This window comes from Alnus glutinosa, chromosome 9, assembly GCF_958979055.1.
Source record: "Alnus glutinosa chromosome 9, dhAlnGlut1.1, whole genome shotgun sequence".
Taxonomy (NCBI): Eukaryota; Viridiplantae; Streptophyta; class Magnoliopsida; order Fagales; family Betulaceae; genus Alnus; species Alnus glutinosa.
Genome location: NC_084894.1, coordinates 19,013,419 through 19,030,416, shown reverse-complemented (window position 1 = coordinate 19,030,416; position 16,998 = coordinate 19,013,419). Strand labels below are relative to the sequence as shown.

Sequence of the window (16,998 nt, the reverse complement as noted above, 5' to 3'; positions counted from 1 at the left end):
ATTCAGACTTTCTTGCGGACGTTATTAACCAATTGCCTTTTCATCCCTAATATCAAGGGGGCCTATAGGGACTACCCAATTGTATAATGCATAGTTTTCTCAATTAAGGTTCATGAACGCGAGGCTATGAACCCTAGCTTCCAATTCAAACTTGGTTTTTTTTTTTTTTTTTTTTTTTTATTAAATTTTTTATTATTATTCAATACGGGGAAGGGGAAAGGGGACAAAAATATGGGTATTTAGAATATGAGCAGAGAATGTTGTTGGGTGATTGCATGACACATATCAACACAGGGAAAATAAGTGAAATTTTCGGCAGAGAAATACAAGCAAATTTACTAAAATACAGAAATATAAACATGCTTAAATTTTTTTGTCAGAAGCCCTCTCACCTTAGGAATACAAATCGACTAGAACCCCATGTAACCTAAGTCAATCATTAATGGACTCGAAGGGGGTGTTTCTAAGAATTATTTATAACTTTGCAAGTCAGCTGTCTGAAATAAAATTTTCAAACAGTGCTCTTATCACTCAGTAAGCAAGTTCTGAAATGGAAAGCGCTGTTTGGGCACATATACATGAGTCCTTTGTAGCTTATGTCAGCACTAAGAATTTGTGGTACAAGCAAAACGCAACATCACTAACAAGCTAAGTACTTAGTCTTCCGTTTCCGAATCCGAACTGGAAGGATGCTCAGAGTTGAAGAACCAAGATGCATACCTCCAACTATCCCCCTCCATATCCAATCTTAATCCTGTGGCACAAAAGCAAGATGGAATCCCAAAGCGCGGTTCTTCCCTGAAAATAAAGATCATAAAAGTTGTTATTTTGACTAAATCAAGAATTTACATGTACAGTGTACGCATATGCACACGCACATCTCATGAGAGGACAGAGAAATGTCAAGGCGGACATGGCTTTGCTCTAATGGATGAGTAACAAGAAAATGACTACTAAAAATGCTTGCCATATATGCATTGATGGATCCCAAACCCTAAATCTACCTTGCCAAAGGCACCTAGAAAATTTGGAAGCTTGTCTCATCCAATAAAGCAATCAAAACTTGATCAAACAGACAAAACCACTCACAAGATATTAAACCTCGCTTCTAATTAAGGAAAAAAAATATTTTGTTTTGCCTGTTCATTGGAGAATCACTTAGCTCATGAATATAGAATTATGAGAACCAAAAAAAAAAAAAAAGACAAAGGACAACACAGTGGAAGAATCACTCAGCAGAAGGATATAGAATTATCACCGCATGGATGACCTTTCACTGTATATAAGATGGCCCTTATATACAATCTAGTGCACCATATTGGGACATTGGTTCCTTTTGTTTAAATCATGCCCCAAGAAGGCATAAAATGCAACCAGAAAACAGGTCTTATTAGACATGTATTATACTTGCAATGAACCCGTATGAAAATACAATAGTACAAGACGTATTCAATGTGTTCAGAAAACATATCTTATTAACTACCAACTTGAAGAGAAAATTGCACCTTCTTATCCCAGTACAAGGCAAAAATTGGGGGACTTTGTCTTCCAAGCGCCAGTGTAGATGCTCTTGGGTGAAGAGCAGAAAGTACACCAGATACTACAGCAACATATTTCTCAGGAAACCAACATAAGATGTAGGATCCACATGTAGCATCCACTTTGGGTGCTCTAGGAAAGCACATAATAGATAAAAAAGCAACTGAGAATTGGTTGGAAGCTCCAGAGTCCACTTCTTGTTCTTTTTGTCATAAACTTCCCCACTTCCAAGATACTCATAATTTTTCAACCAGGTTCCTCCAGCGAGCTCTGAGAAATTCCACATGCAAGTAATCTAGGTTTAGATTCGACAGACTAAACAGTTGCCACGAGATCAACTCCAGATTAGCATACTATATTTCAGATGTTTATGAGAGACCCGAGAAAGGTGATTTGCATTTAAAAATCAATAGTCTAATTACCTCGGATCCGTTGTATGGTATAATCAGCTCGAACACCGCTTTGAGGCAGCAAACCTTTAACCCACTCTCCTTTCATCAAAGCATGAAGCCTCTAGTGTTCGGTGATAGCATCTACACACTCCTGCGTGATAGGGATCAAGGGATTCTGTTGTGGGGACTATTGCAGATTGGCTAAAGGCAACTTTTTTTTTATTTTTTATTTTTTTTAGACATGTCCACATAAGAGGGGAGGGAGATTTGAACTAGTGACCTCCGCTTTATGAGACGTGGTCCCAGCCGATTGAACTACCACTTGAAACTAGCTAGAGGCAACTTAGCTGCATGTGATGGGACACGAAACATCAGCTAGGATCTGTAAACAAAATCCCTCCAGTAAATGTCAAAATAAAATATATATCATAATTGATGGTCAATCAGCCTACCCATGGACGCATCAATAGCCTGCACAAGAGTGGCACTTAATTGATGAAGAATTCCATCTTCATCTAGAGTAAATGCTCGTTGCCAATCCTTAATCCTATCAATTGGAGTCACTGTAGGAGTAGCAGTAGTAGGTAAATCACTTCCTACTTGGCTGATTGTGATTAAAAAGCCAAGTCTGACAGCTGCTGGCATTACCTACAAATACAAGAATTTAAGTTGGTATATTAGATAGACATTTTAGAGAAACTTATGCCACTAATTATCTCAATAATTTCAGCTCATTGCAGTACAACTTTTCTACATGACTAGGCAGCGTGGACCTTCACATGTCCTTACAACATATGAATATTTTATTAAAGTAAATCTTTAAAATACTTGTTGCTAGGTCAAATTTTTAAGAAATTTGTTTGCAATCTATTAACTCTTTGTTCCTGCAACCCAAGTCCCCCATATTCCAAAGCATCAAATTCCCCAATTTTTCTGACTGTTTCAAGTCAGATCCAAATTGTGCCAACTTTTAAACTTATATATATCTTATCACTACTAAGCAAAGTTGAAAAATACTCATATCATGCAGAGTTTTTTTTTTCCAAGTATAATAAGAGTTTTTCAAACATGTAGTGTCATATTATAGTGAAAATGTATACTTATTTGCTCCATCTAAACTCAAGTGCACGTCCTCAATGAAAAATCATAATTGAATACTGCCACCTTTTGCATATGCCACTCAAGGAGTTCTAGAATTTCAATTTAGGAAGGACAATTCCCAAGTTTCACATTTTAACATTAAACAAACTCTGACCATGATAAAAACCAATTAAAGACAACATGGTCACAAGTATTTATTGAGAAAATTATACTTTATTACCAAAGAAAAACTTACCTAAATATGATTGGTTTCAATCTTTTTAAGAAAATGATTAAGCAAAACCGAAGAAAACCATTGCATGAGGCGGTCGCGTGGTAGCGGACTAACCAGCTACGTGAATTTTAAATTTATAAGTTTACCACTCGCAATAGTACGAATCAATTGTACTATAGTAAGGGTGATCGAACCACAGATATTATGGGTTGTTTTGTGTAACAGGATATCTAAAGAGCGTATTTAACTTAACTTTAAAAATAAACACAAAGTAAAGGCTGTAGAATTGAAGCTACAACAATAAAGTGAAGAAATGAATGCAGAAAATGAAAACAAACTTAAAAGAAACTTAGGGTATTGATCTTGTCCAATCCTCAACCAATGAAATGCTTAAAGTCTATATGGATCTCCCTAACATATATGATATGAGCGCGTAATGGGCGTCAACCATTACGACGACCTCGACGTGAAAACACTTTCGTTAAGACGTAATCATAAAGCACCTAGTTTTACATTAAACAACTCCACATAAAGATTTAAACTACAATTGAAAAACGTTTACTCTACCAAAGGTGTTGAGTGATTAATGCTCCCTAGCTTACTACTCTATAAAACATCCTAATAACATACACAATACATGAAAACCCTAATTAGGCCACAATGATAAGGTATCTAGTTTTGCACCGGTCTATTCCATGTAAAGATTAAACTACAATGGAAATACATTTTACACTACTAAATGTATGAATTGACCGGTGTTCCCTAGCATACCCTATAAGGTGACTCTAATAGGTAAACACACATCATGTCAAATAGAACCATTCCAAAAGACATCGTTCTTGTTTCCAAAAACGTTGGTTTTACTCAAGAAATCTAAGAAAACTCATAGACAAGTTTAACTCTTTTTCATGAATAATTAGATTGGAATCTTGAAAACAAAACCTTTTAGCATGGGTTTTGAAATCCTCTAGCCTTACACAATCATCAAACATATCAAGAAAAACTCAAGAACATCAAGAACACTTCATGGTTTTTGGAGAGGATTTGGATCAAACCCTAATAACTAAGTTAGCTAGACATGAAGTAAACTAATCTAAGCATGAAATTAAAGGAAAACAGTAAAAGAACAAGCTAAAATTGAACTAAAACAATAGATTAAAACTTAAGAAATTCGGATTACAAGCAAAGAAAATAAACCTAAGCTAGAACATGAAGAACAAAGGAAAAACAACAAAGGAAACAAGCTCTCTGGATTTCGGTCCAGAGAGTAGCATCAAAGTAAACTAGAAATACAAGAAATTAAGTTGATACACCTGAGCAAATCTGAAATCCCCAAAAGATGCATGTCTAAACCTAAATCCCTCATCTCATATATATAGAGAATTTGATTTACAAAAGACCATCAAGAATTAATTCTAGCCAAGTATTCAGAGCTGGTCGGCGTCCATTTTTGTCCACAAAATCCAACTTATGATTTGAATTGCATAAAGAATTCAAAAGATCTTGAAATATCTGATCTTCTGGAAGACGAAAAATTCGATCGATCGATTATAAAGTTGATCGATCTAAGTTTCGATCGATCTAATTTTATTTAGATCGATCTAAATTTCGATCGATCTCATTTAAAGTCGATCGATCTAATTGCCTTAGCCAATTCTTCAACTGGCAGGAACAATCTCGAACTCTGGAAATGACTAAAATACCATTTGTTAGTATTTTGGCCTCATTCTGTATTTGGACAAAATCACTTATGTGTAAAGATGCTGTAAACAAGGATTCCACTTGACAGAGCATTTTCAGAAGACTCTGCACTGCGAAAAGTTAGAAGATTTCAGATTCCCTGTCAGCCGTCCAGACGAAGTGTCATCCCGTCCGGACACCCATCTGTCCAATGTTCCATCCGTCCGGACGACATGTTCATCACGACCGGACGCCAGACAGACCAGCATCATCCGTCCAGACGACGTATCTTTTCCGTCCGGACCCTACACTGTGTCGTGAAGCTTCTGTTCCAGCTTGCATATGTCCGGACCTCTCAGCAGCCCGTCCGAACGTCCATCAGTGATCGATCGGCTTTAGATTCTTTCCAAGTTCAGTATATGGGAAGATCAACTTCAAACGTCCGGACGCGATCATAAATAAGGCAAGAATCGCAATTCAAATGTTACCGTTCGGACGTCAGTCAGCATTGGTCCGGACGCGCACTCATCAGTTAAGGAAATTGCCGATTCGACTTCAACCGTCCAGACGTCTGCCTCTCTTGGTCCGGACGCACGCATAGCAGATATGAAAATTGCGTGTTGAAGAATTGCCGTCTGGACGTTCATCCCCCTTGGTCTGGACGCGCTAAGCCTTATATGGAAATTACTTGCAGCGGACGTGCGACCGTTCGGACGTCAGTGTCTCACCGTCCGGATGTGGCTCTTAAACATGAAAGATTTTCAGCGAAATTTTCGGATAATCCTGTCGCACAGTTGTCCGTCCGGACGGCCCAAGTTCACCGTCCGGACGGCGTCCGTACATATTACAGCAGTCGTCTATTCTGCACCTCAGCCTATAAATAGAGGCCCCTGGGCATTGAGAACTGCAAGAAGAATTCGGTATTGAATTCCACAAGATCTCAGAGAAGTTCAAAATCCCTCTGAAGCCGTTTCAAGTGTGCTGCGCTATAACTGAAGTTTATCTTAGAGGTCGGCTCTAAGGTAAGGAATTCCATTTAAGACCCCTTCAGGTAGGAGACCTGGTTGGGAAGCGTTCGTGTTAGGTTACACGTCAGAGAGCAAGGTACGACCACTGCATCGGTACATGTTAGTGTTACTATCTTGTATCTAGCTTCGTCTTCTGAATAGTGGAATTCCTGGGTTTGGCTGCCCCGGAGTGGTTTTTCTCTTGATTGAGTTTCCACTTCGTCAACAAAATATTTGTCTCCTTTAAATTCCGCATTTAATATTTTGTTGCACACTGTTCACACACACTTGTATAAATTAGAAGTCCTTTTATTTTTCACCCTTGATGTATTTCCAAGTCTAATTCAAGTGTTTTGAATTAGATTTCGATTAAGACCTGAAAATAAGACAAAACACAAAAACTACAACAACACGTTATATATACAACAAGAACTAGGTCTAACAAATGCAAATTAAGGGGTCTTGAATCGAATAATTCAAGACTTATCATCACACCATTGCTCAATTTGAGGATAGATGCCCAAATGCTCAAAAGCTTCAATAGCTTCTTCCATGGACATAGGTGGAGGAAGCTCACCTACTCTTTTCTTTGGGGGAGTGCTAAACTTCTGGGAACCTGGAGGCATCCTCACAGGCCTCAAAATGGAGTACTTCTAGTAGTTCCAGAGGTATTAGCTGAACTGGCAACAGTATTTGGACTAACTATGCCAAAACCACTAATGGTGGGGGGTGGAGTTGCCAGTTTCCCAGCTGATTCCGTGATTTTCTCATCTACTTCTACCAAGAATTGTTCAAGTTTTTCTTCTGATGTTATCTTTTTTCCAGAGGAGGCTCTCTTGTTTGACCAAGGGGTTGAGATCATTGAATCCACCCCAGGTGAACTTTGAATAGAAGGCAATTGTGAAACAGCACCAAGGACGAGATATAAAGAGGACGAAGAACTTGGTGATTTAGACGGGGTGCTGACAGCACGCCTCCTACTTCGCTCACTGGAGTTTGATATATTCGCACTGGTTCTAGATGAATGATTTGGATTGGTCATTGGAGGATGAAGTGGAACAAGGACATCTGAGTGCGGTCTAAACTTAGGAGGTTTCTTCGAGGACTTGTATGTGAATTGTTCAACCCTTGGTTTTATTCCCCAAAGTCCTAGTTGACAGTTTGTAAGAAACGTTTTATCCTTACTTCCTTTACTAGAAGATAGAACGGACACTCCAGCGACATTTCTTGCTCTACACAGAGAGATGGCTTTGAAGAGGAAAAATATAGTTCCAAAAAAGACTAAGCCCACTACTATCTGTAGTGCCTTGGCAATCAAATCTGAAGGACAAATGGAAGTTTTTCAAAAATAGTTATGCCAATCAGAGCATTTATTTAGCCAAACTAAGACATGTGAATTGTATTTAAGCTTACATGTTGTTTCCTGGGGCAGACTTTTGAACTTCAAATTATCAATGAACCTGTTTTCCCTTTAATAAGTCAATGGAAGATAATTAGCCATGCGAAATACAAAATCAAAGCCCATGGACAGAACTAAGATCTGAAAGTACAGTATTCTAGTTTGAAATCCTCTTAGTTAATGAGAAAATTACATGGATAATCAAACCCTTGAATCTATGTTCCTTATAACAGATAAACTCAATTAGATTCAGCACAAAGTTGCTTAAATTAGGTCTTAGCAACTGAAAGGCAAAAACTACGAAAGTGAATATAACTTATTTACAATTACTCGGGAAACCAAACAAAATGAGACCCTCCATTTGGTATTTTCTGTTTTTTTTTTTTTTTTTTATATGGGATTGAACCTGTGACCTTACCCTCTATCCTTGTTTTATAGGTGCTAAGAAATTCTGCAATAGCAACAAGATATGAAATTTCAAACCATTCTTCTCCATTTCTTACTTCCTTGAGAATGAACAACCCGGCTATGCTAACACTATTAGTTTAATTAGACTAAAATGAGCATAGGTTTTTGTTTCCGCACATCCCAAATAATGAGATAAACATAACTCAAAGTTTCAAATTTCCTATCTATCCCTTTTAAGTATATTCAACCATCAACTATAGGGAGCACATTCAAAAGTTTCAAAAACAAAGTACTCACTTAGAACCCCCACAAAACCCTACGGCATTGACCGATTCACTTTATTGAGACATTTTCTTACCCCTTCTTTTTTTCTTTTTTCTTTTGGATAAATTGTTTTTTATATACACAAACAAAGAGTACAAGTCTCACAAGCAAAAGCTAGAGACAACAAAACAAAGCTATTTTATACAACCTCACCCCTGCCTACAATATCAATCTTCTGAGAAAGTAAACAACCTCAACTAAAAAAATAAGAAAGCTCAACCCAGAAAACTATACAACAAAACAAAATTCCACAACAAACTTAACAAACAAACTACCATAAACCAGACTAGCAACAATTCATTTACTTTCTTACCCCCTCAAAGCAACAATTCATTTAAATTCTAGTTCTAAAAGAAACTCAAGCAAGTTTCCTACAAATTTAATTCGAACATGCAAGATTTAGAACCATAGAAACCGAGTAAAAAGCTTCACTTTTCGAAGTTTATTGCTTCAATTTTAGCTCCTACAAGCACTGAAAACAAGTTTCAAACATAGTGTTATATCATACGATTCCACTCATAGAATGAAAAAACTAAAAGCCAGGCAAGCTGAAGAAGAAGAAAAGAAAAACCCTAATTTTCAAGTACAATTACGAAGATAGGAAGCAAATTCTACCATGAAACAAGGGAGAGAAGAGTGAAGGCAAAGGCGGAGGTGGAGGAGAAACAGAAGATGCAAAGAAAGGTATTCTTGGAAGGTTGAACACTTTTGGCAATGAGGGTAGCAGAGAGAGCTGTGTCCTGGTACACTGAGAACTTGGAGGGCTTCGGTGGAGGCGAGCCCTTGTCTCTCTCGCCTCCCAATTCCATGACCGGTGAGTTCTAGGGTTTGTTAGGAACAAAGAGAGGGTGAGAGATTGGTCTGTTACAGGATCATGTTGTTGGGGTGTCACTGGATCAAGACTCTCAGGCCTCAGCAGTTCCACAATTCAAAAACTTCCGCTTTGGAGGAGGGAGTGAGCTAAAAAAGTGTGCACAAATGAAAGAGAATTCTCAGATGTTGTCCAATAACAATGGATAAATTGCTTGCTGATTTGAGATCTGGATAGCGCATTGAGCTAAACAACAGAAATTGGACCTAAAGCGCCGACGTTTGTCCACAACAAGAAAGTATGCTAGTTACCCCTATAAAAATATAACTACTAGAACAAATACAATCACAAACAAAAGGGTTAACAAGTCTAGATTTTTATAGCGAAACTTCTTCGTATTATGTTGATTATTGCAGACTTGACAAGAATGTCTTTTGTTAGGTTGATTGCTTCACTTCGTGTAGTCGAACTTTTTCGACCCAATACCGCTCGAATATAGTTTGGAAATTAAAACAGGTGCCCCTTTGATTTGTCACCATACTCCCCCTCAAATTATTCCCAAAATTATTAATTATGTCAAATGTTCACTCTAAACTACAAAAATAATATCAATGTCCCGTAATAATAAAAATATCCTTTATAAAATTATAATAAAAAAATAAAAAAAAAACTGTGGTTTTTCATTTTTTTTTTCAAACATTTATTTTTGTTTTATTTTTTTTTAGTTTTTTTTTTTTCGAATTTATAATGATATTTTTGTCTTATTTCAAAAATATGCAAGAGACTGAGGTGTCCGACAAGTAGAAGAAAGTAAATGCGTAAGTCCACAACTTAGTAAGTAAATCATTATGAAACTGATTTATGCAATGGGCCTTCAATAACCGCTTATAACATTCAATTATTAAATGTGAGTTTTTCATAAAATGGTATGTTGTCTCCACTATTATGTTATATAAAAAGTGTGGTTTATTATAAAGAGGAGTGACATGATCATGGTAACAAGCCACTTGTGTTTTAATGAAAGAAATCATGCAATACATATATAAGTATTAATAGTCATAACTTTCTTGCATATGGTCTATACAAGCTCTTAACCCTTTCTTGGTATGGTTGGCGCTGTCTCGAGGAACCTGTAGTAAAATACTGGTGCCCCCAGATATTGCCGCATACCATTATTTATTAGCAGCCCGACCTCGGGTGGCCTACGCTACTAGCAAAGTCATTGTTGTGGTGACCTCATCAGTACATGGTGTGCCGATCACAAAGAACCATTGAATCTAAGGCAAACATAAAAGTAAATCTCTTTGACCATTGTGTCAATCATATATATGGTAAGTCGTAAGTCTGTTGCCATTCTAGCGTTCGTACCAATGTACCTAATATGATGCAAAATATTGTTAATTTATTTAAAAATCATATATAAGTATTTATCTATTTGAAGCAGTATAAACATGTTATAAAATCAGTAGCCTTGTGACATATTATTTAAAGAGTAAATCATGCTCAGTCTTAAGACATTTATTACGCATTAGAGTAAAATTATTTCTGTAAGTATTTACTTACCTTAATCGCCCGTCCAAAATCTCAGACATCTCAAACTCCATGCTACTGCGAAACATGCCCTAATATTATAAACAATACATCAAGGGTTCTAACCCATGCATATAAAAATCCTAATAACGCAGTAGGTACACTAATCCATCAATAAAACCCTAATTATTCATTTTTGGTCAATGTCGAACATTCGGCTTTAAAGTCGAGCGTTCGACTAACAAGGGTCGAAAGTTCTATCAAATCGAGTGAAACATTCGATGAATGTCAGAATGCATAATGGTCTGTTTGGATACCGAAAAGAAACCTTATTCTTTTCGGTTTTTTTTTTTTCAAAACCCGAAAACCTGCATTCAACCAGCAATAAATTCGAATAAAAACCCGAATTCCATTACTTTTCAAATGTTCAACTCGAATTTCGACTCCATAAATGCCACGAAAAACAAATAGCTTTTTCGGACACTATAGACCCACCCCCCAAAGACGCATACAGGCTATTAATGCCATGGTATGTCTTCCATGTAATTCGGTCACACCATCCTTGTATGCGTGGATGATTGAAAGCCTTTGGATAAACACTGTATATTAATAGCCTTTGGATTAATATACTGTATATTATTTGTCATCTGAATCGTCCATTTCTTGCATACACTGTCTGAGTAATCACACCTTATAACTCCCCATTTCACTATATATCTGTATGCATGTCTCTTCAGCTTTTTCCACCCCGATGTGTCAGACGTCATTATGCTTTTATTAGTTCACGGTGTAAAACTTGTACACCATATTCATAGTTTGACTTCATATTAGCCTTTGGATGCGTAAATTGTAGACGATTTTTCATCCGAACCATCCAATGGATTCAAACATCGTCCATGTGCCCACACCCTATAACTCCCTTTTTCAAAGGGAAACGTGAATGCATTTGTCTTCAGCTTTTCTACCCCCGATGTATTAGATGGCATTATGGCTTTGATTAGTTCACGATAGGCCACATTTTTTTACTAACTTCTCAACCGTTAGATCAATCTTGGATTTTCATAGCCCATTCAAACTGTTTTCCGGAATACCCGTGCATTACACCTGAACCTGATGCATTCATACTGTCTTCCCAAAAATAATTTCCCTCATTTTACTCCTATAGACCTACACTATGTGAGGACGACTCTTCTCAACAAGCCATTGCCAGGTAGCAGCGTGTCAAGTTCTTTCCAGGCATCCATCACCTCCTTACGGCCATTGTCCTCACAAAGCGCAATATTCCGTAATCTTCCCCATCAGATCTTGAACAAGAGTTTGATCGGTATGTATTTTTTTTTTAAAGTTTTTTCCTTCAATGGCTTTTACTTCTTATTACTGACCTCAACCTACCGTTTTTGGGGCAGTGTGTTCTGAGTATCCTGAGGCTGATTTGAGGCTGACTTGTGGCTGATTTGAGGCCTCGCACAGTGCCATCTTATGCCTATAACTTCGAGCATTGGAAAGGCAGAACCCATCCATGACATCGGAGAATGCTCTTCACTCGGAATCACCTTCTTCATCCAATGGTTCCAACTCCTCGTGGTACCCAGTTCCTCCGGTGAAGCCAGTCCACGTGGTCAGTCTGAGAACACGATCTTGGAGGGTTAGTTTTATAAATTTGAGATTAGTATGTTGTTCCTTTTTATTATTATTAGTTGTTTGTAATGTTGCCCAAGAACACTGCCAATGGGTTTTAACGGATTGTTATTGGGTTTTTATTATCATGGTCTATTTAATTCCTTTACAATTATTTCCGTTTGAATGTTTTTCCTTTATATAATTTCCATTTGAATGTTGTATTGAATGGTGTTCTTTCCGTTTGAATGCAATGTATGTATTTATCTTGAGCTCATTTTCGTCGAGTTGTTTCCACAGATCTTTCTGTGGTATTGTCTTTTTTTTTTAAGTATTTTTTTTTTTTTGGTCAGGTAATAATAAATTTGTTGGTTTTGCAAAATAATTTTTATTTATCAATTTTTAATGGAAGAAAGAATTGGATCGATTTATTAATAAGAAATATTTCACATGAAGATGAAAAACGGGAACGGGAAAAAAATTGCTCTTTTTTTAGGTTTTGGAAATGCAACAACAATCTGCCCAAAATTGTTTTACAAAATTTTGTAATTTTATTCAAAAACAAGACTGGTTTTCTATTAAATCTGAAAAATATATAATGTATTATAGTATTAAATATAGAATATGAAACTAGTTTTTAAATGAAAAAAAAAAAAAATCAGAATTCAATCCCGTGTATTTTCCATCTTCGCGGAGTAGAATACCACGTGTCATTAGTATGTAGCAGATAATAAACTGGCATAGTTATTATAATTTAAAATGCAAACAATATATTTATTTTGGATCACATTAGAGACATGCTTTTATAAATATATTTTTTTCAATTTTATTATATTATGAAAATAAGCTTTACCCAGATGAAGATTAATTTTCATTAATTTTATTATCTTGCCATAATAGTTTTTTGCTACTAGTTATATTTATTGGTCAAAACTGATCAAACAAATGGAATATATATAGTATAATTTGTCCAATTCAAACAGATTTATGCACTGGTATATTATTCGTCCAATTTTGCGCTTTCAAATAAGCATCTCATACTTGCAATTTTAAAATGCGGTTTTGTACGTTTTCAAATCAATGGCTTTAGGCAAATGCAATTTCCTAGCGATGTGTTTTTTTTTTTTAAAAAAAATATTTTAATATTGAACTCATGTGTCACAATGCTGGACTAATTGAATTTACATGGTGTACAGCCTTATCTAACAAGAAGCGGGAATCACAATTTATTAGGAGCGACTATTTCTTATCATATTCGAAAGGTATTACGCACAACCTTTTTCTTTATCTGTTTTATATAAATGCTTGTTCACTTATAAGTATTTGTGAGTTGTTCAAAGTAAAAAACTCATGCTTTTCTATTAAAAAATGAAAAAAAAAAAAAAAAAAAAAAAAAGTATTCCAAGTTATTAAAATACAAAGTTATTAATAAAAAAAAAAAAACTCATATTTTTAATTAATAGAGTAAGGGAGAATTCCAAGTTATTAATAAAAAATGAAAAAATAAAGAAAGTATTTTCCACATATGCATTTTCAGTAATAAGTAGCTAAACTTAAGGATAAAGTGTAAATTCCTATTTTATATAAAATATTGTTTTTTTTTCCCTATTTTAATTAAAATACAAATTTTGGTTATATGTTAAAGACATGTGCCTTTAATAGGATTTCTTTTATTAGGATTCCTTTTCACTTTTTTCCTTTTTTTTTTTCTATTACTTTTATTATTGTTTTAATACGTTCATGTTAGTTTATATGTTTTTAAAATATATAAAATTAAGGGTAACTTTGTCGTTAGTGGGGACATTTTTTGGTAGTTTGAGGAAGAAGATTGACACAATTGGTAGTTTGGGAGACATAGAAAACAAGGTGTTAGTTCGAGTGGGTTATGTAACAATATGTAAACTTTTTTGTTGGTTTCGGTTGAAGTTTTCTCCATATGCCATTACTATACTTCTATAATAGCCCTACTTTTCCTTACCATACTAGAGAAAACGAGACTCAATGTCAAGCGAAAAATCAGAGAAGTGGCCACCAGAGGATGAGGATCTTTTTGTCCAACTTTTAGTCGAATGTGTGCACAACGGTTCCATCATCCGAGGGACCGTGAACAAAGCATTGTGGGTGCAGCTAGCCAATGCTTTGAATCCGAGGGCGAGTAAATCCTGGACTCCTAGCCAGCTATCATCGAAGTATGGAAGGTTGTGAAAAGACCACAATGACTTTTCTGGTCTGTTACATCATGAAACTGGCTTTGGCTGGGATCCAATATTAAACACAGTTTGTGGGACCCCGACGAAATGGGAGCGTGTGAAGATGGTATGCTCTATTCCAAACTAGCTTGGTATGATTACTCTTATATATTATTTGAGGAATAATAATTTTTCCGGGTTAGAGTAGGTGGATTCGAAAATTTCACGCTTCAAAGTAAAAGGGTGTCGTAACTACTAGGAACTCGGGCTCATATGCGATCGGTCCACAACAAATGGCATTCTCCGCCGGTCCTCTGCACAGTCCTCGCCTGACACCGATGAGGAAGCACATCTTATGCACCGTATGCAGACAGAAGGCATACACGTGTACGATGGTAGGGTAGGTCGTAGAGGTCAACCCGAAGGTTATCCGTCACCCACATTTGTTGACCTTGGCAGTCCACATGATGAGGAGATTGGTGGACCTTCGTTTGTTAGAGGTCGTCGTAGTGGGAAAGAGCCAATGGTGGAGGATACAAGGGGTAGGGGAAATGCCCCGGCACGTGGTATCGGATTGGGCGTCAGCATGGGATCTTCAAGGAAAGGATCCTCAGGTAAAAAATCCTCCAGGGAAACAAAAGCCACGGTAAATGTTTCGAAGCAGGCTATGTACGATGAGATGAGGGAGCTGGCGAAGGCAAGAAGAGAATCCATACAACAGCAAACTTAGCAGGACTTGAGTTCGATGCAACAGTTAAGCATTGGCAAATCCGCACCTCCAATAAACCAGGCAATCGCCGTGCTTAATGAGTTGCAGGCTGAAATTACACTCGATACTTACGTGGCTGCATCAATTGCCCTACTAGATGAAAAACTTCAAAACTTGTTTCTCCTTTGGAACAAAGAACACAGATTGCTTTGGCTATCAAAGGTCAAGCCCCTGGATTGACAATCTGAGTTAATTGGTGGAATGTGTTATTTTATGTTAGTTTAATGTATTTTAGCTATTAGCTATGAGACAAGTTTAATTGGTGCAATGTGTTTTACTACGTGCATATCTGACAATAATTAAGTGTTGAATGTGTGTTAGATGGTATTATTCACCAAATTATTTTAAACTGTATTGAATTAAGTCTCTGTTAGTAGGATGGAAGGATCTGACCTCCCTTTCGTACCCGTGTATGAAGATAGAGACGAGGAACTTGATGACGAGATTTTCTTTTTACTGAGTGCGATTGACTCATTAAACGACGATGAAAACACCAAAATGCCGCAACGCAACTTGCCATTACGAGGGGCCATGTACATAACATACATGCTGAACGGTCACCCAGTGTCGTGTTTTCAAATGTTTCGTATGGAGCCACCGGATTTTATAGCTTTGTGTTTTGAGTTGAGGGAGCGCCAGTTCATAAAGAGTACAAGGAACCTTGATGTTGAGGAAAGTGTTGCTATATTTCTTTTGCTTACTGGGCACTGCCAAGGGCAGCGGATCGCTGCAGATCGCTTTCAACACTCCACGGAGACAATAAACCGGCATTATAATAAGGTGTTGAGAGCAATGGGCCATCTGGCCAAGGTCTACATCAAAGTGAGACACAGGACTGGGGTGCACCCACATGTACGCGGTAATCCTAAATATTATCCTTGGTTCAAGGTGAGTTTTGTTCATTTATGACACATCGGTCCTATCAATGCCACTGTTCAAAACTTGTAAAACAATGTACGTTTTTAAGTTTATTTTTGTTTGAAAATTATTACAGGATTGTATTGGTGCAGTCGACGGCACACACATAAAGGCACAAATCCCGGTAGAGCACCAACGCCTCTTTCGTGGCCGCAAAAATGAGTGCACACATAACATTATGGCAATATGCGATTTTGATATGTTATTCACGTTCGTGTACGTTGGTTGGGAGGGAACCGCGAACGATGACCGAATTTTTAAGGATGCTGTTACAAATGACCAAGGCTTTGAGTAGCCTACAGATGGTTAATACGTTGCATATAATTGCGTAATTTTCTATCCATCATAGATTTTCATGCTCTTAAATAAACTTAGGGTATTTTATTTATGAAGGACACTATTATGTGGCTAATTCTGCATACCCATACACGTGAGGTTTCTTGCCTCCGTATAAAGGGGAGAGGTATCATCTCTCCCATTTTCGTAATAGGCCTCTGCCCCGTGGGTACAAGGAATTGTTTAATTTCAGACACTCCTCACTACGAATGACTATTGACAACTGCTTCTCCAGATTGAAGAGGAGATGACGTATTTTATACGATATGCCTAAGTACTTATTGCCACGTCAACCTGGCATTATAATGGCATGCTGTACACTGCACAACTTCATCGGGACACAAAATCCAAATGATCAAATATTCAACGGCACTGATGCAGCAGAACCAGGGATGAGTGAGCAGCCTTATGCATATGGCAACAATGATGAGGCAGGCCCCTCACATTCAGGACAGTATGACTTCTCATCTGCAGCTGGTGTTGAAATGAGCAATTTTAGAGAAGGCATTGCACAAGCAATGTGGGATAATGCACATGGAAACGAAGATGGAGATAATTAAAAAAAATGCCAATTATAATGTTGAAGTAATATTTTTTATAATGCCCGTGCATTTTGATATGGTTGAGTTTGTTTTATGGTTGATAAGACTTTTCAATGTAAGACAAATATGTGAATTGACTGATATGTATGTTGTTTGTGTGGGTCATTTGAATTACATATTTTGTTATGTAAAATTGTCTACTTGTACATGAGAAGTTTGTTG

At 36.9% G+C, this 16,998-nt stretch overlaps 1 pseudogene; it reads right to left on the bottom strand.

Moving 5' to 3' along the window:
* Nucleotides 1-656: 656 nt before the first annotated feature.
* On the bottom strand, nucleotides 657-8,873 carry LOC133877112 (uncharacterized; annotated as a pseudogene).
* Between the last annotated feature and the right edge of the window lie 8,125 nt (nucleotides 8,874-16,998).